The sequence below is a fragment of the Furipterus horrens genome, unplaced genomic scaffold (assembly GCF_987537825.1).
Source record: "Furipterus horrens unplaced genomic scaffold, mFurHor1.1.pri manual_scaffold_5, whole genome shotgun sequence".
Taxonomy (NCBI): Eukaryota; Metazoa; Chordata; class Mammalia; order Chiroptera; family Furipteridae; genus Furipterus; species Furipterus horrens.
Genome location: NW_028327175.1, coordinates 177,046,861 through 177,070,749, shown reverse-complemented (window position 1 = coordinate 177,070,749; position 23,889 = coordinate 177,046,861). Strand labels below are relative to the sequence as shown.

Here is a 23,889-nt window from a genome sequence, read left to right as displayed (position 1 = left end):
CAGAAGAAAGATCCTACCAAAGAGCATCTGAAATATAACCAAAAAGCATAAACAAATGACATAAAAGGTACCCCAAAAACATCAGGCTCAGGAGATCAAAGAGACTGCACCACTGAAACCCCCAGATCTCCTATAAAGAATCTCATACCACAAAGGTGGGAAGTCAAAGCAGACACATCCAAAAAACAAAAACAAACAAGAAGAATCCAACATGGTAAGACACAGAAACAACCTCTCAATGAAAAGAAAAGAGGAATCCCCAGAAAGAGAAGTAGATGGAATAGACATAGCCCAAATGTCAGACACGGAATTCAAAACAATGGTGGTGAAAAAGCTCAATAAACTCGACAACCTCAAAAACAACTATGACAAACTCCAAGGAAGTTACCAATGGCTCCAAGAAAATTACAGGGAACTTGCAGAGAACTACACCAGCATAAAATAAAACGTAAAAACTATTAACAAGAACCAGGAAGAAATGAAGAACACAATCTCTGAACTGAATAACACAGTAGAATCAATCAAAAGCAGACTAAACAAAGCAGAGGATTGGATGAGTGAGCTAGAGGATAATGTAGAAAAAAAATTCCCAGACAATACAACAAAATGAAAAAAGATTGAAAAAGTATCAAGAAGATGTAAGGAAATTACAGTATACCACGAGGAAAAACAATATCAGAGTCATTGGAATTAAAGAGGGAGAAGAGGAATGAGGAATAAAAAAGCTGATAGGAGAAATAATGACAGAAAATTTTCCCAACCTGATGAGAGAAAAAGTTATGCAAGTTCAGGAAGCACAGAGAGTTTCAATGAAGAGGAACCCCCAAAAAACCCACTCCAAGGCACATCATAATTAAAATGGCAACATTCAAAGACAAAGAGAGAATCCTAAAAGCAGCAAGAGGAAAACAGCAAATAATATACAAGGGAGCTCTGATAGGGCTATCGACTGATTTCTCAACAGAAACACTACAAGCCAGAAGCGAATGGTCAAAAATAGTTCAAGCAATAAAGAACAAAGGCCTCCAACCTAAAATACTCTACCCAGCAAGGCTCTCATTCAAAATGGAAGGAGAAATAAGGAGTTTCTCAGACAAAGGAAGACTAAAAGAATACATCTCCACCAAACCAGCATTGCAAGAGTTGCTAAAGGGGACGTTTTTAAAAAAAAAAAAAAAAAAAAAAAAACAAGAAAAAAGAGGAGAGAAACACAGGTACAAAGGGAAATGAATAAATACCTGTCAATAATAACCTTAAATGTAAATGGATTAAATGCTCCAATTAAAAGACATAGGGTAACGGAATGGATAAGAAAACAGTACCCACATATTTGCTGTCTACAAGAAACAGACCTCAAAACAAAAGATTTACATAGAATGAAAGTAAAGGGATATAAAAAATTATTCCAAGCAAACAGACATGAAAAAAAAAGCTGGGGTAACAGTAGTCATATCAGACAAAACGGATTTCAAAGCAAGGGCAGTAAAAAGAGACAAAGAAGGACATTTCATAATACTTAAGGGAATAATCCATCAAGAAGATATAACACTGATACACATATGTGCACCCAACATAGGAGCACCCAAATGCATAAAGCAAATACTAGAAGACCACAAGAAGGACATTAACAACAACACACTCATAGTAGGGGACTTTAACACTCCATTATCAACAATAGACAGATCTTCGAAACAAAGAAACACCAAGGATATACAGGCATTGAACAACACACTAAACCAAATGGACTTAATTAATATACATAGAACTTTTCACCCCAAAGAAGCAATATACATTTTTTCAAATGCACATAGGACATTTTCAAAGACAGACCACATGATAGGACACAAAACAAGCCTCAACAAATTCAAGAAAATTGAAATCATGTCAAGCATCTTTTCAGATCACAATGACTTGAAACTAAAAATCAACCTCAGAGAAAAAGATCAAAGAAACACAGACTCATGGAGAATGAATAACATGCTATTAAATAATGAATGGGTTAACAATGACATTAAAGAAGAAATCAAGAAATTCCTGGAAACTAATGATAATGAACACACAACAACCCAAAACCTATAGGACACAGCAAAAGCAGTCCTAAGAGGGAAGTTCATAGCAATACAGGCATATCTGAAAAGCATAGAAGTATCTCAAATAAAAAAATCTAACCCTAAAGCTACAAGAACTAGAACATCAACGACAAACAAAGCCTAGGGCAAGAAGAAGTAAGGAAATCATCAAGATTAGAGCAAAATTAAATGACATAGAGACCAAACAAACAATTCAAAAGATCAACAAAACAAGGAGCTGGTTCTTCGAAAAAATAAACAAAATCGACAAGCCTGTAGCCGGGCTCATCAAGAAAAAAAGAGAGAAGACCCAAATAAACAAAATCAGAAAGAGGAGAAATTACGACTGATACCTCAGAAATACAAACGATTGTAAGAAATTACTACAAAGAACAGACGGTATGGCAAGAAATTTGACAACCTAGAAGAAATGAAAAAATTTCTAGAAACATATAACCTTCCAAAACTGAATCAAGGAGTAGAAAGTCTCAACAGACCAATAACAAAAGAGAAAATTGAAACAGTAATAAAAAATCACCTGGCAAACAAAAGCCCTGGACCAGATGGCTTCATGGACAAATTTTAAAAAACATTTAGGGAAGAACTAACTCCTACCCTCCTCAAACTATTCCAAAAAATACAAGAAGAGGGGAAAATCCCAAACTCTTTCTATGAAGCCAGTATTACCCTAATCCCAAAACCAGGTCAAGACACAACAAAGAAAGAAAACTACAGGCCAATATCACTGATGAACGTAGATGTTAAAATCCTCAACAAAATATTGGCAAACAGCATCCAGCAATACATCAAAAAGATCATACACCACGATCAAGTGGGATTCATCCCCGGGATGCAAGGATGGTTTAATATTTGCAAATCAATAAATACAATACATCACCTAAACAGAATGAAAAACAAAAATCACATGATCGTATCAATAGATGCAGAAAAAGTATTTTATAAAGTACAACACCCATTTATGATGAAAACACTCAGCAAAATGGGAATAGAGGGAGCATACCTTAACATAATTAAGGCTATATATGAGAAGCCTGAAGCCAACCTCATACTCAATGGACAAAAACCAAAAGCATTTCATCTGAAATCAGGAACTAGACAAAGCTGTCCACTCTCTCCACTCCTATTCAACATAGTGTTGGAAGTCCTAGCCACAGCAATCAGACAAGAAAAAGAAATAAAAGGCATCCAAATTGGGAAAGAATAAGTAAAACTCTCATTATATGCAGATGACATGATAGTATACCTAGAATACCCTATAAACTCCACTAAAAGACTACTCGATATAATAAGTGAATTTGACAAAATAGCAGGGTACATAATAAATATACAGAAATCTAAGGCATTTCTGTACACCAACAATAAAATATCAGAGACAGAGACAAAAAAGAAAATACCATTTACTATAGCAACAAGAAAAATAAAGTACCTAGGAGTAAACTTAAGCAAAGAAATAAAAGACCTGTACTCTGAAAATTACGTAACATTGAAGAAAGAAATTAAGGAAGATACAAATAAATGGAAGTAAATACCATGTTCTTGGATGGGAAGAATCGATATCATCAAAATGGCCATACTACTCAAAGCAATTTACAGATTCAATGCAATCCCTATTAAAATACCAATGACATATTTCACACCTAGAACAAATACTGCAAAAATTCATATGGAACCAAAAAAGACCTTGAATAGCAAAAGCAATCTTGAGACAAGAACACAGCAGGAGGAATCACAACACCAGACATCAAAAATACTACAAAGCCATGGTGATCAAAACAGTCTGGTACTGGCATAAGAACAGACATATAGATCAGTGGAACACAATAGAGAGTCCAGAAATAAACCCAGGCCTCTATGGTCAACTAATATTTGATAAAGGAGGAAGGAACATAAAATGGAGTGAGAAGAGCCTCTTTAACAAATGGTGCTGGGAGAACTGGACAGGGACATGCAAAAGAATGAAACTAGACCACCAACTTACACCACACACAAGAATAAACTCAAGATGGATCAAAGACTTAAATGTAAGCCGTGACACCATAAAAGTCCTAGAGGAAAACTTAGGCACGAAAATTTCAGATATCCCACGTAACAATATTTTCATGACTATATCTCCTAAGGCAAGAGAAATAAAGGAAAAAATAAACAAATGGGACTGCATCAAACTAAAGAGTTTCTTCTCCACAAAAGAAAACATCAGCAAGATGAAAGGGAAACCAACCATATGGCAAAACATATTTGCCAATGATATCACAGACAGGGGACTGATCTCTAAAATATATAAAGAGCTTATACGACTCAACATCAAGAAAACAAACAACCCAATTAAAAAATGGGCAAAGGACCTGAACAAACACTTCTCTGCAGAGGACATACAGAAGGTCCATAGACACATGAAAAAATGCTCAATATCATTAGCCGTCAGTGAGATGCAAATAAAAACCACAATGCGATACCACTTTATACCAGTCAGAATGGCCATCATCAACAAATCAACAAACAACAAGTGCTGGCGAGGATGTGGAGAAACAGGAACCTTACTGCACTGTTGGTGGGAATGCAGACTGGTGCAGCCACTATGGAAAACTGTATGGAATTACCTCAAAAAACTAAAAATGGAACTGCCTTTTGAACCAGGGATTCCACTGCTAGGATTATACCCGAAAAATCCTAAAACCCTAATTCAAAAGAACTTATGCACTCCTATGTTCATAGCAGCCCTGTTTACAATAGCTAAGTGCTGGAAACATCCTAAGTGCCCATCTGTAGATGAGTGGATCAAGAAACTGTGGTACATTTACAGAATGGAATACTATGTAGCAGAAAGAAAGAAGGAACTCCTGCCGTTTGCAACAACATGGATGGAACTAGAGAGAATTATGCTTAGTGAAATAAGCCAGGCAAAGAAAGAAAAATACCATATGATATCACCTAATACAGGAAACTAAAGATCAACATAAACAACGAACTAAATAGGACAAAGAGCAGAATAACAGTTAATAGGGGGGAGGGGGGAGGGAGAGAAGGGGGATAAGTAAGGGAAGGGTTTAGTCAAGGAACGTGTATAAATGACTCATGGACATGGACAACAGGGAGGAATATGATTGTGGGAGATGGGGTGGGCTTGGTGGGGGAGAGCAATGGGGGAAAAGTGGGACAACTGTAATTGAAAAATCAAAAAATAATAAGAAAATAAAAAATAAAACATGACATCCTAGGCTCTGTGACAAAAACATTATTTCTTCTCTCTTTCTACAGGGTAGTTTCCAGAATCACACTGTTTCTTGATCTAAGTTTAAAAACTGAAAGAAAATTAGATCTTAATCTCCATCTACAAATTTATTTCAGTCAAAGACTCCCAGGTTCCATTTTGTTCATTTAATTTCTGTAAAAATTTGGACAAGCTAAAAGAGACACTGTTTTTCAACTCAGAATCTCCATCCCGTCCAACTAGAATGAATGTCAGGTTTTAAAAGGGAAGGGAATGATAATTTCCCTAAAGCCATGTAATAGAAGGAAGGAACAGGGAATAATATCTCAGAATAAATAGAATGCTGGATGTTGAAATGTGCCTTTGTTTATTGCACAATGTTAAAGAAATTAACAATGCAATTTGTTCTATCTTTTTAACCGGAGATGAAACCAGGAGTTTGGGATGTCCAGGTTAGCTGGAAACAGGGCTGTACTGACCTCAGTCTAAACAGAGAGAATTAATGTGAGCACACATACAAAAAAGAGGTTGGTTATTTTTTCTTTAAATATAAATAATATTTTTGGCCAGTAGAGAGCTGAGGACAGGCTAAAATTGCCTTTGCTGCTTTTAGAAAATAAAATCCTGTTCAGGACACAGGGTAGACTCAACCACCAATGTAGTCTCTTTTCAAAATTATATGACTTATTTGAGGCTTCAATGTCATGTAACTGGTCTGGAATCTTGAGGTAACATCTGGAAGGAATGCATATCAACAAATGCCAAGGATAACTTTTAAATATCAATCCTTGAGAAGTGATGGAAATATTAAATGCCTTTTATTGGTTTGGTTTTATTGTGATGCTGATGCAATGGGATCAAAAGGTACATTTCTCTAGCTTCCCTCCACTCTGTACCACCTCTGTCAGCAAGTTATTCTGCAGAAGACATGAGGGAATCTTTCATTTATGAACAAGCCCATGGTAATCAGGTAGGTCCTTGGATTTTCTGGGTTTTCTCAAAGGACAGCACTGCCGTTTTACTCACCCAATAGCATGCAAAAGGTGGGAGTCTGAGAAACTTGGAATCCAGGAAGCTGACCAAGCATTCAGCCTGGCCTGCTCTCAGTACACCTTCTTGCAGCTCTAGTAACCCATTTTTCAGCTTGTACTTGAATACCCGCCAAGATGGGGAACTCAGTGCCTCCCAAAATCTCCTATTACACCAATTGACTTTTTTGGGCAGCTCTTCCCAGTACTAAGCTGAAATACCAGTTCTATCCAGTCAGTGTGGGACAAAATGAAAAAAAAAAAACAAAAAACAAATAAAGAAGTACCCAGCTGAGCTCATTCTTACTTGTACTCTCTGTTCAGGCTCTGCTCCTTATATCTTAAAGGAGTCCAAGGCAGCAAAGCAGAAGGAATGGCATTGCCTGTGGGTCATTCTCCATGTGGATGGTCCCTCTGATAAGGAGCCAGAGCCTGCAGGACAGCATGCAGGGACTGTGTACAATGAGATACAGGGCGAGGGGCCAGGTGCTGTGAGCATGAGATGTGAGGCCTGGAGGAGCCAGCTGGTACTATGCTTGTAATATGGAGAATTGTGCCTCAGGAATGTGAATGTCACAGGACTTGGAAAGGTTTGCCCTACACACTGCAGCTTTGCTGAAAAACAGGGAAGTAGATATGTGGGCAGAATTAAGCATAGCATTTAATCCCTGTCTATATTTGAGGCATGCTTCCAAAATTCAGGTGCTCTGTATGGATGTAACTCTCACTCTGTATAAATGGAGGCCAATGCGATCTTGGCGAAAGAGTGATGTGACCAGGATTACTTGTGAAAAGAATCACTCTGTGTATCACTGGAAATTCAAGGCATGCCTCCAACATAACATTGAGAGCCACAGATTTATTTATTTGCTTATTTACGCACTCATTCAATAAATATTTATAGTAGACCTACTGTACATTCGGTGTTATTTGTCCTCAGAGTTGGGGAAAGGGCAGGGAACAAAGCAGATATATCCTTATCATCTCGAGGCTTAATATTTACCTGGAGGAAGCAGGAACAAACAAATGGTGATGAAGTTTATAAGGACAAACACAGCAGGCCAAGGGGCAAAGGGACGAGGATGAACGAGGAAGCCCTTTGTGTAGAGGGTGGTCAGCTAAGAAGAGCCTAGGAGAAGAGCATCTTAGCAGTTCCCTTCAGAGGAATTGCATGTGCAGAACTCTGTGACAGGAATGTGTTGGGTTGTCAGGGACCAGCAGCAAAAAACAAACAAACTAACTAACAAACAAAAAAATCCCCAAATTGTTCTGGAAGAGAGTGAGCAAGAGACAAGATGATGAGTGAGAAGGTTGGACAGGTAGTGAGGCTCTGATCATGTCTCTCTGACTTTGTAAGACAGAGGCTATTGGAGAGTTTTGGCACTAAAGCCATATAACCTGGCTTGCCTTGTGAGAGAATTACTCTGTATGTTCATAGAAAAACTCAGGTTAGGAGAGCAAGAAGGGATGAAGAGTCTCCTGCAATAGTCCAGGTAAGAGATGATGGTGGCCCAGGCCAGGCTAGACTGGGCCATCTCCAGCTGCAAGGGTCTATGACAGTGACTACATCTAGCTGAGCATATTGTCACCTGAATGCAAGGAGGGTTCTCCTAAGGAGGAAGGTGAGAAAAGATACAGGGTAGGCAGCTGCAGGGCCTGCTACAGCTCCTGTATGCCTTCAGGTCCAAATTTGGGTTATCAAAACTATTTTCCACCAAAAGGGATAAGGACCCTTGTTCTCAAATTTGGGGGTGGGGAAACTATTAATGACTATGGAAGATATTGTTAATGATTACACAGGGGAACAATTTTTAACATAACTCCTGCTGAGTTCGATTTTTCAGCTGTTTTAGACTTAACTAGGCATGCTGATTTCGAAACTTCAGTTAGTTTTCTTCTATCACATCAAGTTTTTCTGTACAGCTTATCTTAATGCGACCACTCTAGGCTGGATCGAGCCTTGCTCGAGGGAAGCACTAGTGCTCTCCTATTGGCTGAGAGCAAATCTCCCTCGAGTGTGACGGGGTGGGGGATGACCTTGGAGACCAGTGACAGGTTCATACTTGTCTAGGCTATTCAGTCACACATGAGACAGTGTGGTGAGAGGTTATGTGCCACTCTATAGTGAATTGCATTCCGAAGTGTAGTCTGAGTTCCTGTCTGTATACGAGGAGTTAGCAGAATTTGTTTTTTTATTTACATACGTACTTATTTCTTTTCTTTCATATCATGTCTGCCTCTGCTACTTCTCATCATAAGTTCCTAAACAACTTTGATTCATTTTGTTCTATCTGTGGCAGTTTCACCATTCCCAGTCAAAGGACAAACATCAGTGCATTTGTCAGGCAAGACTATTTTGCATATTTTAAAATAAAACTTGGTGATCAAGATAAGTCTTGGGCCCCTCATAAGGTCTGAAAGCAGTGTGTTGAGAGTTTACAGATGTGGATGAATGGAACATGTGATAAATTGACATTTGGTATACTTATGGTTTGGCAAGAGCCCAGAGATCATGCCGGTGATTGTTACTTTTGTGTAGTGAAAACATCAGGATATAACAAGAAAAATAAATGTAAGATGGAGTATCCTAGTCTACCATCAGCTATATGCCCAGTGCCTCATTCAGCTGAAATTCCAGTGCCAGTTTTCATTGAACTACCCTCTTTTGAAAAACAGGAGTATGGTGAAGAACTAAGTGAGAGCAATGATGAAGATTTTGAAACTGAAGATGATTCCGTTCATGAGGGATTAGTCAGCATGAATTGAATGATTTGGCATGAGATTTGAGACTATCCCAAAGGAATTCAGAATTCCCAGCATCAAGACTGCATGAGAAAAACTTGCTTAAAAAGTGAGCAAAGGATTCGTACTTTCGATCAAGGGAAAGTACATTTCTGCGGTACTTTCGAAGAGATGGTGGCTTTGTGTATTGCCATAACATACATGGTTTAATGGAGGAATTGGGAATCCTAATCTATAACTCACTGAATGGTGACTTTTCATCGATAGCTCAAAGCAAAGCTTGAAGTGTGTCCTCTTCCACAAAGGCGATTTATTTGGTGCAGTCTCAGTTGGCCATTCAGTTTGTTTTCATGAAGAATACAAAGACATAAAGAGAGTCATTGATCTGTTGCAATATCACAAGCACAGTTGGATCATTTGTGTTGACCTTAAAATGGTCTGCTTCCTTCTTGGTGCGCAATGTGGTTACACCAGGTATCCCTGTTTTCTGTATATGTGGGACAGCAGAGTTTGTGAGAAGCATTGGGTAGAGTCCAATTGGCCTCCAAGATCTGACCTCAAACCTGGTGATCCAAACATTCTACATGAGCCACTTGTTGACAGAAAGAACATTATATTCCCACCTCTGCACATGAAATTGGGTCTCATGAAGCAATTTGTTAAAGCTTTGCCAACTGAAGGAGACTGTTTCAAGTAACTCATTTTGGCATTTCCTAGCCTGTCATTTGAAAAGATAAAATACCTTAATATGTATGTTTGGTAGCAGAACTTTACTATTTGTACACAATTTGACTTACAGTAACAATGTATAGCTTTTATATGAATAAAATAACTAAGTAAACAGTAGATTCAATAATTTTTCCTTTATTTTCCTTTGTATATACATTTTGTATGATTTTTGGGACAAAGGGAGGGTATCCCATACTTTAAAAAGCTGGCGTGATAGAAAAAGCTGGGGTCATTTTTGGATTTAGATGCCAAAAATTAGTAAAAAACAAGTGTTATATCTAACTCAATGAAAATTGTGTTCCCCAGTGTTATATATATATATATAGTTGCTTTCAAAAAATTACATTAAAGTTAGTATTGAAAGGACAAAGAAACCACTTTGAAAAGATCCCATTAACCAAACTGCACAGAAAATAATAATGGTTACCTAAAACAAGTTGATTTAGCAGAAGACCATGAATTCATAAAAGAGAAAAGATAATGTGTGCAAAATAAGAATGCACAAATCAGAATGTGTTTAATTGTTTAATTGTATTGTTTTTGATAAGTAGATAAGAATGTTTGTATTTATTTTTTCAATGAAGCATATATCTATTTAAAAAGTATAGAGTTGTGTTTATCACAATTGTAGATAAGAAAGAATAAACACAAGGAACTATAAATAAACTAAAATAATCCCCCAAACATAGGCACTGTATCATGGAATAAGCAGGTGGAGTATAAGTCAAGCAGTTGATTGCTCCCGTGATCCTGCGCAGCAACCAATTACACAGAGAATCCAGCAGTGTTCTAGGATGATTAATTAGCCAAACATTGCACATACTTCATCTCTCATCTCCTAATAGATGGAACCTTCAGATGACCGTACTAATTATAATGCAATATTGACAAGCCCTGCATAAGTTTCCAATTAATATTTATAGACAAGGCCAATTTATCATAATGACAGGACAATAATCTAGGTATTTTCAGCCATAAGAAACTTTTAGAAATACATCATTTCTGGGAAAAACACCAAGTTTCAAAAAATTAAATCTTTGAATTTGGATTTTGAAAAGAAGGAGCTTAAAAGTCCAAATATAACAACTAGAACTTCATTATCAAAAGGAACTCAGCCAGTCATTTGGTTTGGCTCACTTTAGACTACACAAACTTTTCCTAGATCAGAATCTGTGATCTCTTCAATTCTGAAATGGTATGCATGCATGTAGTTTGGGATATGCTAAAGTTATTAGTATCTAATAGAATTACCAAGGCCTATGTGGATATAAAAACTAAAGATACAAATATTTTTCAAATGTAGAGTATTCATAATTCCACCTGGTGAGGGTTTTAAAATGTGTCCATAATTTTTTTAAATTTAATTTAATTTAATTGTTCAGTTACAGTTGTCCCAATTTTTCCCCTGTTGCTCTCCCCTACCCTGCCCAACTCTCTCTCCCACTGTCAATCCCCACCCCTTGTCCATGTTCATGGGTTCTTTATACTTGTTCTTTGACTAGACCCTTCCCTTTCTTTCCCCTGCTATCCTCCTCCCCTCTCCCCTCTGTTCGCTGTCAATTTGTTCCTTATTTCCATGTCTCTAGTTCTATTTTGCTCATTTGTTTGTTTTGTTCACAAATTCTTTTATACTTTCCCTTCAAAAAGTAGAGACTAATTCCCCTCCCTTTAAGTATGAACACAACTTAGTAACTTATTTTTAATGAATAGAGTGTTACTATAGTAGTGATGTGTAACAGATGAGACCAGATGACAAAACGCATTGTAACTTCCTCCTTAGTCTATCTTGGATAACTTGTTCTGGGGAAGCCCTGTGGGGAGATCAACATGGCTTGGAACAGGGGCCTCTTTCCAACAGTCAGTGAGGAATTAGGCCTCATGTAAACAACCATAGAAGTGAGGCATCACACAAGCAAATCCTTCAGCCTCAGTCAAGCCTTCAGATGATGCAGCCCTGACTCCATCTTGACTATGACCTCAGGAGAGACCCGGAGCCAGTACCATCCAGCTAAGCTTGTTCTGAATTCCTGGCCCACAGAAACTGTTTAATAAATGTTTATTGATTTAAATCACTAAGTTTGGGAGGTAATTGGTTATGTAGCTATCAATCACTAATACATCAAGACAGAGTGACAGGGCAAAGAGGCATTGGAGAGTGTTGTTCTGGCAATTCAGAGTTTTGACCCAGAAAAGTCACATTTAACTTCTACTCTTAACCTCTTAGCCAGCATTGGCCAAAGGGTCATGCCAAATTGCAAGGGCCAGGAAATCTTCCTTGTGCGTGCAGGCAGGGAAGGGATATGAGAAACTATGGTAAGCCTCCACTACAAAGCATTTAAAACATTAGAGAGAATTTTATATACAGGGTGTGGCATAAGTAGATTTATAGTTGTTCATATACAAAATAATATGATAATTATTAAATAGTAATACAAGAATAACCTCTGTTTTGCCCAAACCTATTTTTGCCCCTCCCTGTACTTGACCTGTGCTTTCAATTAAATATCTAGAGAGTTTGATTAAATAGTTTTGTAATAATATATAAATATTAGGACACCTTAAATTAATTTTATTCATAATTGTGAAAAGTTATATTAGAAATGTATAGTTAGAGAAAATAGTAATTGCTAATATATTAAAATATATATTGTTTGTTAAGATACTAAAATTAATAAGCTTTATTGAATCCAAGAACTCTTCTTGCACAAAAGCCCCTTGCAGTTTAAAGAATCTATCAGCCTAGTGAAGAGGTGGATGGATAAATGTTGTTCTGGTGCTCATAAAGAAGAAAATAGTAGGTTTTGGAGGACAAGATACTGCTTCATAGAAAGTTTTTACGTGGAATTATTAAATAAGAGAAAGTGATATACCTAGGAAAGAAGGTGGCCAATATGGGCTCACCAAAAATTAACCATGACAAACCAACTTTACTTCCCCATAGGGTGGGCTTCTCTATTAATTAAGTTTGGCAGAACATATACAAAAACTATTTTTTAATACTTGCCTTAAATGATGTATTAATTTTTAGCTAAAATGATACCCAAGGACTATCAACCTAGTTAGAAATAATATGTGCATCTCATGTCTCTGTAACTGACCCTCTTCTGCTAAGTAATTTAAAAAACACAGAAGCAAATAACACAAAACCTAGGGGTTAGTCTGATATATCACTAAATCATGATTCAAAATGACTTTGTTAGATTGGCAAATGATTTGATGTCAGGATGAGATACTGTATTCACTGAGAGCCTTTAACTAGTATATAGGGACATTTCATCTTTTACAATTTTTTCACAACCTGCTTCATCGCCAGTATAGTAGAGGACCTTGAAATCTTCTCTTTTTCCTTCTCTCCGGTCTGACTACAGATGAACAGGGCCCAGAACTTGTCTTCTATAGCCACACTGGCCATCTTACTATGTGTGTGTTTGTACACCTGTGTATTCTAGTTACTTTACTTTTAAATTAATGAGTGAGTTAAGTCAGGCTTACGCTATTTCCCAGTATCTTTAATACATGACAGGGAGAGCTGAGGTCACCCTTCGGCCTGGGAAAACCAAAATGAGTTCTCTATTCTGGTTTTGATCAAAGATGCCTGTGTTTTGTCAGTCTTGGGACACATGCCCAACATTAATAAAGTCTTTCATTTTTATATTTCTTTCTTTGTGTCTAAAACCATTGGACAGAACCCTGGAAGGGAAGAGGGGTAAGTCTTAGGTCACAATTCCCAATAAGTCCAGATGGAATATAAGCCCAGAGTGTGATGTAGCTGCTGGGAAAACTAATGTTATTTTAGGTGGCATTGCTAGAATTGTGCAAAGTCCAGAAAAGAGAAGTGATAACTCTTTATTTGGCAATGATCAGAGGACATAAAACTAATGCTTGCTTCTGAGCTCCACACTGAAAGGAGGTGATACACGGTGTAGTGATCAGGACAGTGAGAAATTGAAAGTCACATGAGGGGTGGTAGAGGAAACTGCAGTTATGTAACCTAAACTGAAAAGAGACATATTGATGGCCTGGGGAATTTGAAGGGTCATGGGAGCAAGGACGTGGACAAAGCCAGCTCCATCTAAGGGTTGAGAACTATACCTGAGAATTGGCTGTGCGAGGAAGATAGCTTTAGAGCAAAGAAGAGTTTTCCAATTGAGCTGTCTTAGATGGCACTCTCTGGCTCATGAGGTGAGACTATTGTGGAAGAGGCCAAAAAGAGGCTTCACAGTCATTTTTAAAAGTTGAAGCCAAGGATCCTGACTTGGAATAAATTGAACTAGTAGCCTCCAAATTACTTCCTTACCAAGATTCCATACTCCTGAATCTGGCTAACCCAAAGATAGAAGCCTGTACGTTAACCAGATGAAACTCTTTATCTAACAAAGAGACCTTTGGTCTGTATGATCAATATAATTAATATTCACCAATATTTAGTTCTTCTCTACTTTCAGTTACATAGAGGATTATAAGGTCTATTCCTTGAAGTAACATATGGCCACATACTTAAAGATACATGAATGCAAATAACATGTCACTTCTGAGGAAAGTGATTAACTACAGATGAGTGATCTTCTGACTGTTTATTCATCTGCAACAGTGATAAGTGTTGAGATGGAGTGGCCAAAAGGAGGAAATCATTTGAATTGCTTGTCCTGAAGAGTCAACTAGATCTACAGCAGACTTCATGAGAGCAAGAAATTGACTTTTTGTGGTAAGCCACTGAGATTTTTAGGTGATTTATCATAGCAGCAAAATTTAGCCTGCCCTAACTGATACGTTTTGGAAACAGAGGGCAAGTGAGTTTTGAATAGGAAAAGAAACTGGAGAACCTGGTGAGATAAGTAAAAGGAAAGGCCAGCAGCCAGATCTCCTGAGGCTATAAATATTCATGAGGCATTGGGGCACTGTACACATTTCTAAAGTTCCCTGTGAGGCCCTGAATAGGTCTCCTTAACTGTTAAATGAGAAATATCTAACATAAAAATTTTGGAACCAATAAGGTTCTACATAGTGAAACGAAGTTAAACTAGGTTTCTGGAGTTCCCATCTTTGTTCTGTGTAAAGACCAAAGGCTTTCCCTTTGTAAGGAAAAACCAATCCCACTGTGTCTGTAAACAAATCACATCTGGGTCTACACAGAATCTGCTAATTTTATATACTAGTTCCTTCTAAAGACTTCAAACTAGCTTTATTTTATACACATAGAAACTGAGGCCCTGCAAATTTCAATAAAGTTGAAAATGGTCCTTTGGACTTCTGTCTTCTCATCAGGCCATGCCATGGTGACTGCACAATGGACCTATTTCTTTAAAGGAGAATCAAACAATACTCCCAGACACCTTGTCGACAGCCCTGGGCTGGAGAGGAAAGGCAGCACTCCTCACAGAAGCTGGATTTACAGCAGGGCTCACCCTTTGCCCCAAGACAGCTTTGATCACTGTGAAGTTTCCACAAACACAGAATGAATGAGGAAGAAGACAGTTATGTTTTTAACTTGATCTACACTGATGAGAAAAAAGGGATACACAGTCTTTAGCACAAAAATTTCCTGAGCTCCTCTGTTCAAACTACTGTCAGCTTTCCCTTTAAGGAATAGGTTTTAAATTGTTATATTTTATGTTTGCTTTTTATCATATAATTAAGATTTGATGGTGACAGTCACTTATGACTTACTTAGTTCATTAGAGTACAAGTCCAGAAATCAGACTGCCTGTCTTTAAAATTTTTTTCTCGCCTTCAATTTTTTGGCTGTGTTGCTTTGGGCAAGTTACTTAACCACTATGTGCTTTAATTTTCTAATCAATTTAATGGACATCATAATAGTATCTACCTTGTAAACCTGTTGTGGGATAAAATGTGTTAATACATCTGAAGCATTTGGAAAAGTGCTTGGCATATGGTAAGTATTCAAGAAGTACTATTTATGTTTTGCTAAGTTCTCAATTGGCAGCCAACCAAATTCCAGAAACTGTGAACAGTCTCTGTGTACTCAAGTCTAGGGGACTTTTAAAATAAGGTAATTCATGGGCTTTCCCTAATAGCCCTAAAAGTCCATCAGAAAGAAAAAAAATTAAACTAAGCAATAACCCAAGGATTATGAGTAAGAAGTTAAGAATGAGCAGTAGATCTTAATTAAAACAAAAAAAGAATGGGAAATATAAAACTAACATCATCTGCTACAGTCATAGTGTCACATGATCACCTCTAGCTATACGGATGCTGGGAAAATTTTTTCAAATGGCCATTGAGATGAAAGCAGACATCTGCAAGGGCTTCCTGGCAGGCTCTGCTTTCCTGCTCTAAGTGCTGCACCTTCTTCCTTGTCTCATCTTCCTCCTCTTTCTCAGAAAACAAGATTGTCTGTTTCCAATTAGGAAAGGCCACACGAATTTCAGACACCTTGCTCCTGGCAGTCCTAAGCCTCTAAACTGTGACTGGGTGAGTGAGGGAGAAAACAAACAAAACCATGATACTATATTATGGAGTGGGTTTTCCTATCTGTGGCAAAATGCAAACCTTAAATAATAATCATGGCTTCTGTGAAAATGGACAAATGTCTCAAAAATGAAAAAAAAATCATGGGAACTATAATCATTAATCTACCAATTCCTCCCACCATCTTTTAAAACACTATTCACAGTATATGGAACCTACAAATAGTGCAGAATTTAAGGCATGGACAACCTAATATCAAATAATAATGCCAATAACTTAATCTATTCCTTCAGAAGTCAGAAATAAAGGACAAGGATAGATAGATGACAGATAGATAGATGAAAAAGCTAATTAGGAAGCAGCAAAAATTGAAATACACATATATATACATATATATACTTAAAGCAGAAGATAACATGAAAAGAAATCAATAAAGACTTCTTAGATATTATAAATATTTCCAGGATAACAATTTTGTTATACATTCTAGAAAATGAAAGAGACAATGAACAGAATATGACTATATATCTCCAAAATTAGAAGCATTGAAATTGCAGACAGGGATTATGAAGAAGATTAAGAAGAGAAAATTATCAAAGAAATAATGCAAAAGAACACATTTTAGAAGGAAAAATGAGCAAAAACAGATAAACAATTGTTTTTTTTCTTGTATCTTCATAATGTCTAAAGCTAAATAAAGAGATGGTTAGGAAGCTATTATACTCATAAACAGTCTGAAACATAAATTTACATAATCTTTTTGAAGATCATTTGACATTAGGAACCACAAGAAAAATCATTTCTATTAAACCAGAAATCCCAAAACCAGAAATAATTCCAAAACAAGAAAATTCACATATGCAAAAATGCTCTCTATAATACTAATATAATAATAAAAAGCTGGAAATAACTTTAAAATGTTTAATAATTAAGGACTGGAACAGAAACTCAAAGGAAAAAATGCAGGTAGCCAAAAAACAAATCATGTTCTAAAAGAAATGTAAGTTACAGAGACAAAGATGTGAATTTTGTCTAGCAATTGGCAAAATTTTCAAAGAGTAATGTCCAAGACTTCCGGCCAAGATGGAGGCATAGACCAACACGTTCTGTCTCCCTCCACAACTAAGAAGGACTACAACTACCACAAAACCAAAAATTATAAGAAGTTCCAGAAAATAAAGCTACATGAAAGTCTAATGTATGAAGTCATAAACAAGTTGTGCTTGTCCAGACAGGTAGGAAGGGCAAAACTGTGGCTGAGAAAGACCGAACTGTGCTGGAGGTGGCTGCCGCAGCAGCGAACAGGGGGACCCAGTAAGCAGACACCCATATTTGTGGGGAGGAGAGAAGTGCCTGGGAGCCAGCCCTGGCTACAGACCAGACCCGTCGGCTCGTGTACCAACGCCCGGGAAAGCAGACCCCATCGTCTCGGACTGTGGGGATGGGGGAGGCTCCCCACTCCTCAGTGGAGAGTAACAGAAGGAATTCATCTTTGACTCCCGCCCCAACACGAAGCACCACAGTGTGGTGAGAAAGGTCGCCAGGTTGTGAGGAGTACACAGAGCTCCACCCAATGCCCAATATAGCATAGGAGGTGTGACAGCGCCCCGCCCAAGAAGGAAAGATAAACAAAACAGTCAGAATGAAAGAATTAATGATTGAAATACCAATCACACAGATAACAAAAAAACAAATAAAAGCCTTGACTGATGAACAAATAGCGAATATTTCTGAGACTCAGTTCAGACCTATAGTCAGAAGGCAGCTTACAGACCTAACAGCGGGGCTGAATCAAGACGGGGAAGGAATGAAGGCTAATCCTGCTGAAATGGACAAAAATACATACAAGACAAGTGGTGAGGAAGGGAAAGCCATAGATCAAATCAACAAATCGGAACATAGGGAGGGAAGAAACAATCAACCAGTGTAGAAAGAGGAAACAAAAAGTGAGGAAAATGAGGAGAGGCTCAGAAACCTCTGGGACAACTATAAGCAAACGAACATTCAAATTATAAGATTGCCAGAGGGTGAAGAAGAAGAACTAGAAATTGAAAAATTATGTGAAAAATAATGAAGCAGAACTTCCCAAACTTTGGGAAGGAAATAGACTTACAGGTCCAGGAAGCACAGAGAGTTCCAAATAAACTGGACCCAGGGAAAACCACACCAAGACACATTATAATCAAAATGTCAAAAATTAAAGATAAAGAGCGAATCTTAAAAGCAGCAAGAGAGAAGAGAAGAATTACATACAATGGGGTCCCAATTAGACTATCAGCTGATTTCTCAAAAGAAACTCTGCAGGCAAGAAGGGACTGGCAAGAAATATTCAAAGGAATGAAAAGTAAAAACATACAACCATGATTATTACTCTATCCAGCGAAGCTGTCATTCAGAATAGAAGGGCAGAGAAAGTGCTTCCAGGACAAAGTAAAACTGAAGGAGTTTGTTAGATCCAAACCACTGTTATATGAAATGTTAAAGGGACTTGTTTAGAAGAAGGAGGATCAAAACTATGAACATTAAAATGAAAACTGTATCACAACAACCAACAACAGAAGCTAGGGAATCAAAACAAAGGCAAACTAAGTAGGCAACGAGAGTGGAAAAAGAATTATAGGTATGGGGAACATATTGGGGGGAGGTCAGTGGGGAGGGGGAAGGGGGAAAAGGCAGGGAGATGGTACAGAAATTAAGAAGCATAGTAGGAGGGAGTGGAGTAGACAGGAAGATGTTGAGAAGAACTATATGTACAACCAATGGGCATGGACTAAGGGGGGGAACAGATGGAGGGAGGGGGGAGCAGGGGGAAAAGAAATTGGGACAACTGTAACAGCATAATCAATAAAATAAAATAAAATAAATTAAAACAATTAAAAATAATAATAATGTCTGGTGATATCTAAGATGTGGGTAAACACAATTTCATGCTCTAATGATGAGAGTGAGGACTGACACATTTCTGAGAAATATTTAAAATAATTTTTATGGTAAAATGCATTTATTTTTACCTGGCATTTTTACTTCTGTGTATTTAATATTTGAAAATTATCCGGCGATGGTTCATACAAATGTGTACATGTGGGGAATTTTATTAAGTGACATTTATAATAGGGAAATACTAGAAATGATGTGTGTCCCTCAGCAAAGAACTGAGACATTAGGGGAGTGACATTTTATAATGGTACATGTAGGCTTAGCAGCTCTGCCTGAGTTCACAATCATGCTTTATGAAGTTCAGAATTCAGATAAGGAACAGTATGTCTTGTATGATCCTATTTTGGTGAGTACATATCATATTTAAGATGTAAATATGTATGTTGAAAGTGGAATTATACACACCTTAATTGTAATAATTGTAATAGGCTTCTAAAAGTTTTGAGGAATTCTTTTAAATTTTAGAGTTGTTAAACATCTTTTTGATAATGCATTACTATTTGAATCATTAAAAAAAAAAAAACACAGCCATTTTTCTGGGGGTGGATGAAGAAAATAAATGCTTCCCCACTGCCAGCCTCCCAGCCTCAATGGTATATAGATCAGAGAACTGAGTCCTCTCTTCAAAGCAAGTGTGCTTTTTTTTTTTTTCATTTCACAAACATTTTATTCATCAGACCGCCATCAGCTCTCTCAGCTCAGAGAATTAATTGTTGCCAAGAGCTTTCTGGAAGTCAGGAGCCGGCTCCCTGTGCCCCCTCCGGGAGTACGGGTCTGCAAGGCATCAGTTGAGTCCTTTCTGCTGGAAGAACGTGTGACAGGCAGATGTGATCGCAGTCACAAACACTATGAACTCGTTGGAGTCCCCGGTGGCGTCTCCATTGGCGTCCAGGTCCTTGAGCAGCTTGTCCACTACTTCCTTGTCCCTTCCACTCTGCAGGAAGCCTGGGAGTTCCTTCTCCAGGAGCACGTTCAGCTCGCCCTTGCTCAGGCTCTGCTTGTTGCCGTCCCCGCCCACGTACCGGGCGAACACCTCGATGATCGTGGCCATGGCTGCCTCCAGCTGTGACATGGAGCTGCAGCGGTTCTCGTCCCTCCCGGCGGCTGGTGTGACTGAGGAAACCAAGTGTGCTTGTTTTAAAGCCATGAAGCTAGGTGGATAACCAGGCATCTCATTAGTGCCAAATTAAGACCATCCAGTGAAGCCCAAGTCATTACTTTGGAAGATTTCCTCTTAGTAATGATCCTGTGTAGGTTCAACTCATTCATTTACTTAGAGGTACTTTTTATAACTGGTTTATCTTGGAGTGTTCATCAGGAAGTCACATAATTTAAAGTGAGACATCCTTTGCTAAGCTTTCCTAAGGCTTTTATGACTAACATGAGCACTTAGTAACACCTATTTTAGATTTTCCAGCCTATAATTAGTGCTACAACATAAAAATCTTGGTCCTTGCATACTCTATTGATAAAGTAAACTGCAATTTATGACTTCATTTCTTAATTTTCCAAATATTCTTTCATTTGCTTTTGTGCCTGACACCATTAGGAAATGAATACCATGGCATTATGGATCAAATTGTGTTCCCCCAAAATTCACATACTGATGTCCTAAGCCCAGTACCTAAGAATGTGACCTTATTAGGAGACAGGGACTTTACAGGGGTAATTAATATAAGGCAAGGTCATTAGAGTGGGCCTTAATCCAATATGACTGGTGTCCTATTCAAGAGGAAATTTGGAGACAGATATATGCATGGGGAAAATGCCTTGTGAATATGCAGGCAGACATCTAAAAGCCAAGGAGAGACTTGACACCAACCCTGCTGACACCTTAATTTCTGACTTTTCTCCTCCAGAACTGTGAGAGAATACGTTTCTGTTTAAGCCACCCAGTTTGTGGTGTTTTGTTACTGCCACCCTAGCACACCAATACAGCTGGTAATTAGATTTGAGGCTCACCCTCAGGAAGCTTCCTGTGTGTGAGAGAATAACAATCGAATCAACACAGAATGAAACTTGGCAGGATGTGGGTCAGGCAGGATAACCCACTCTTCAGGTAGGTATCATTCCCTAACATCTATTCAGCTCTCCAGAGGACCAATTCTGGGTTTCAGTCTGGCTGAGTGCCTATATGTATCACTCTTTGGCTAAAAGGCAAAGAATACCTGCGTCACTCCAGGTGTCAGAGAGTAAAACCTTAAAAGCATCATCACTTCACACTTAAAAGTTAAGTTGAGAAAAATATTATTCTTTAAGGATTGGGTGAAGGATTAATCCAGAACAGCATGGAACTGATAGAGCAGGCAGTTAGGCACAAGCAGAGAAGGAATGATAGGCCAGGTAAGGAATGTCACCCTGGCGGAAAGTCCTGAATGCCTAGCAATAGGCTAGGACCTCTCCCTAGTGTGGCCTTGTCTCCTCTAGCATGTCATTAGTCATGCGGGTTAGATCCCCTTAGAGGAGGAAAAAGGTGGCAGAGAGTAGCCTCATATGACTCCCATACACAAGCACAGGAGACAACAAGACAGGTCTGGATAGGTCAGCTTAAAGAAGGAACTGTTAGCCCCTCTGGCTAAAAAGAGCCCTTTCCAACACCCGGGGCAGCTCTTTGAGTTGTTCACTCAATTTTTTCTTTCAAGTGTACTTTCTCACTTTGTTTGCTGAGTAAACTTTCGCTAGAAAACTTTCACTAGAATTCTTGGTTCTTAATGCTTTCTCAGCCAAACTCAAGAACTGAGGTTCTTCATTGCTGCCAACAGAACAAGTCCTTTGAGTTTCCTTTCAAGGCATTCCTTCCACACACCTGTGCTTCACAGTTAAAGTGCAATAAAGCTAACTCAGAGGTGGCCTGGGAAACACCCAGTTGCTGGCCCTGTGAGAATCCTGGTAATGGACGGTGCCCCAGTCCCTGCACAGCGAGTGCACAGTTATAGATACCAGAGTGTCAAGTCTCAGCAGCAGAAACTGAAGTGTGTCTCTTGAGTAGCTGCCATGGTTTGTTTATAGTAAGGACCTGGTAAATAATGCCATATGGCCATATTTCCCTCTTCCTGTTGGTTGCTTGGAACTTCAGAAACACCTTTAAGACCTCTCAAAAATGTATGGGCCCTCGAAGAGCACATTCTATGCATTATTTTTATTATTTCTACCCTTTTATCCCACGCTAACCTGTATTTTAACGTAAATCAATAAGTGTTTATGTGAAGAAGGGCACGAATGTTTCTTTATGTGAAGGGGGCCATGGATGTTTATTGTTTAGGTTAAGATGAGCATGGACATTTAAAATTAAACAGACAATTTAATTGACTCATAACCACTTGAAGATATTTTGTTCAGTTATTTAAAATGATATGCCGCCATGGATAAATATTTATATTTATTCATATTTAATGTTTTGTTTATTTTATTTAATGTTAAGAAAAGGAAATCCCAGGGTGCACTTCTCTTTTTAGCTATGTCCTCTTCAACTTTTGATGTGAAACAAACTAGGAATGGTTCTAGGAGCCCCTGAGAACAACTCTAGGGCCCCTCCAGGGAACAAAACTGGGCTGCAGGCCCAGAGCAGGGGCATCTAGCCAAATGTTCCCACCTCTACTTCCAGAAGTTTCATCTCATTATAGACGTAGACTCTTTAAAGTGCAGGGTGTCTAAGTTAGGACTAAGGACTCGCGAACTAACAGTTACAACAATGAGACAGAGGCAGAATAACTGGAATAGGCCCTCTCACCAAGAAAGGGATGAAGAGAAGGCACATGAAACCACTCAGATCCTGTTGGGTTCCTGCAGAACTTCTGCTGTGGGGCCAAGACAGTGCCTGGTTAGTCTTTTCTGGGGAAGTGTCTCCCAGTTCACTGTTCCCACAAGCTCTTGTATTTGCTCTCTTCGACCCTCTTCCCTTTGTGTTTGCAGCTGAGTAGCTTTCTCAGTCTGAATCCTGCTCATAGATATTGGAGACCCTTTTTTTGTAAATTACACAATCTCAGTCCCTGCTATATCACTGTGGTCAATTAGATCCCTTGAATAAACCTCCTCACTGGACAAACAAAATGAGAAAGAAGAAACATTTTCTCCAATGTAAGGCTGAGCTATCACTGAAGTTAGGAATCCACAGAATGATTTGGAATTATCAGGGGCCAGTCCAGGTTTTCTAAGATCTTAAACTTACAAAATTTGTTGAACCCCTTTAAGAAAAAAAAAAATACTAAACTTTAAAAACAAAGTGAGGTTCAGCTTCTTGGAAAGAGCCCATGTAGATGAAAAATCCTGAACTCATGTTTGTGAGTTTTACAGTAAATCTGCATCTAGAAAGCATTAAATCTAGAAATCAAGTGTGTCCTTTGAGATGGCATTAAAGATACTGATAAACTGTAGACATACCTAAGTATGCATATTGAAATACCTAAGATAACCATTAACAGAACAGACATAGGATGTATATCTTTAAAAGAAGTAGAGGGAAAACAATGGAATCATATTTTAAGGCACTTCATCCAAATTAGGGCATAAAAGAAGATAAAAAAGAATGAGATAATGAAAACTGCATTGTAATATTGTAGCCATAAATTCTAATCATGCTACAGTTAATGCTTAAATAACACAAGGTTTAGGGGCACAGACCCTCATGCAGTCAAAAACCTGCATAACTTTTGATTCCCCCCAAAATTCAGTTGTCCTTTGATATCCACAGGGGACACCAAAATCTGAAGATGCTTAAGTCCCTCAT

The 23,889-nt window shown here is 38.2% G+C and overlaps 1 pseudogene; it reads right to left on the bottom strand.

The window, feature by feature from the left end:
• Positions 1-19,947: 19,947 nt before the first annotated feature.
• Positions 19,948-20,235, bottom strand: LOC150010440 (protein S100-P pseudogene; annotated as a pseudogene).
• Positions 20,236-23,889: the final 3,654 nt, after the last annotated feature.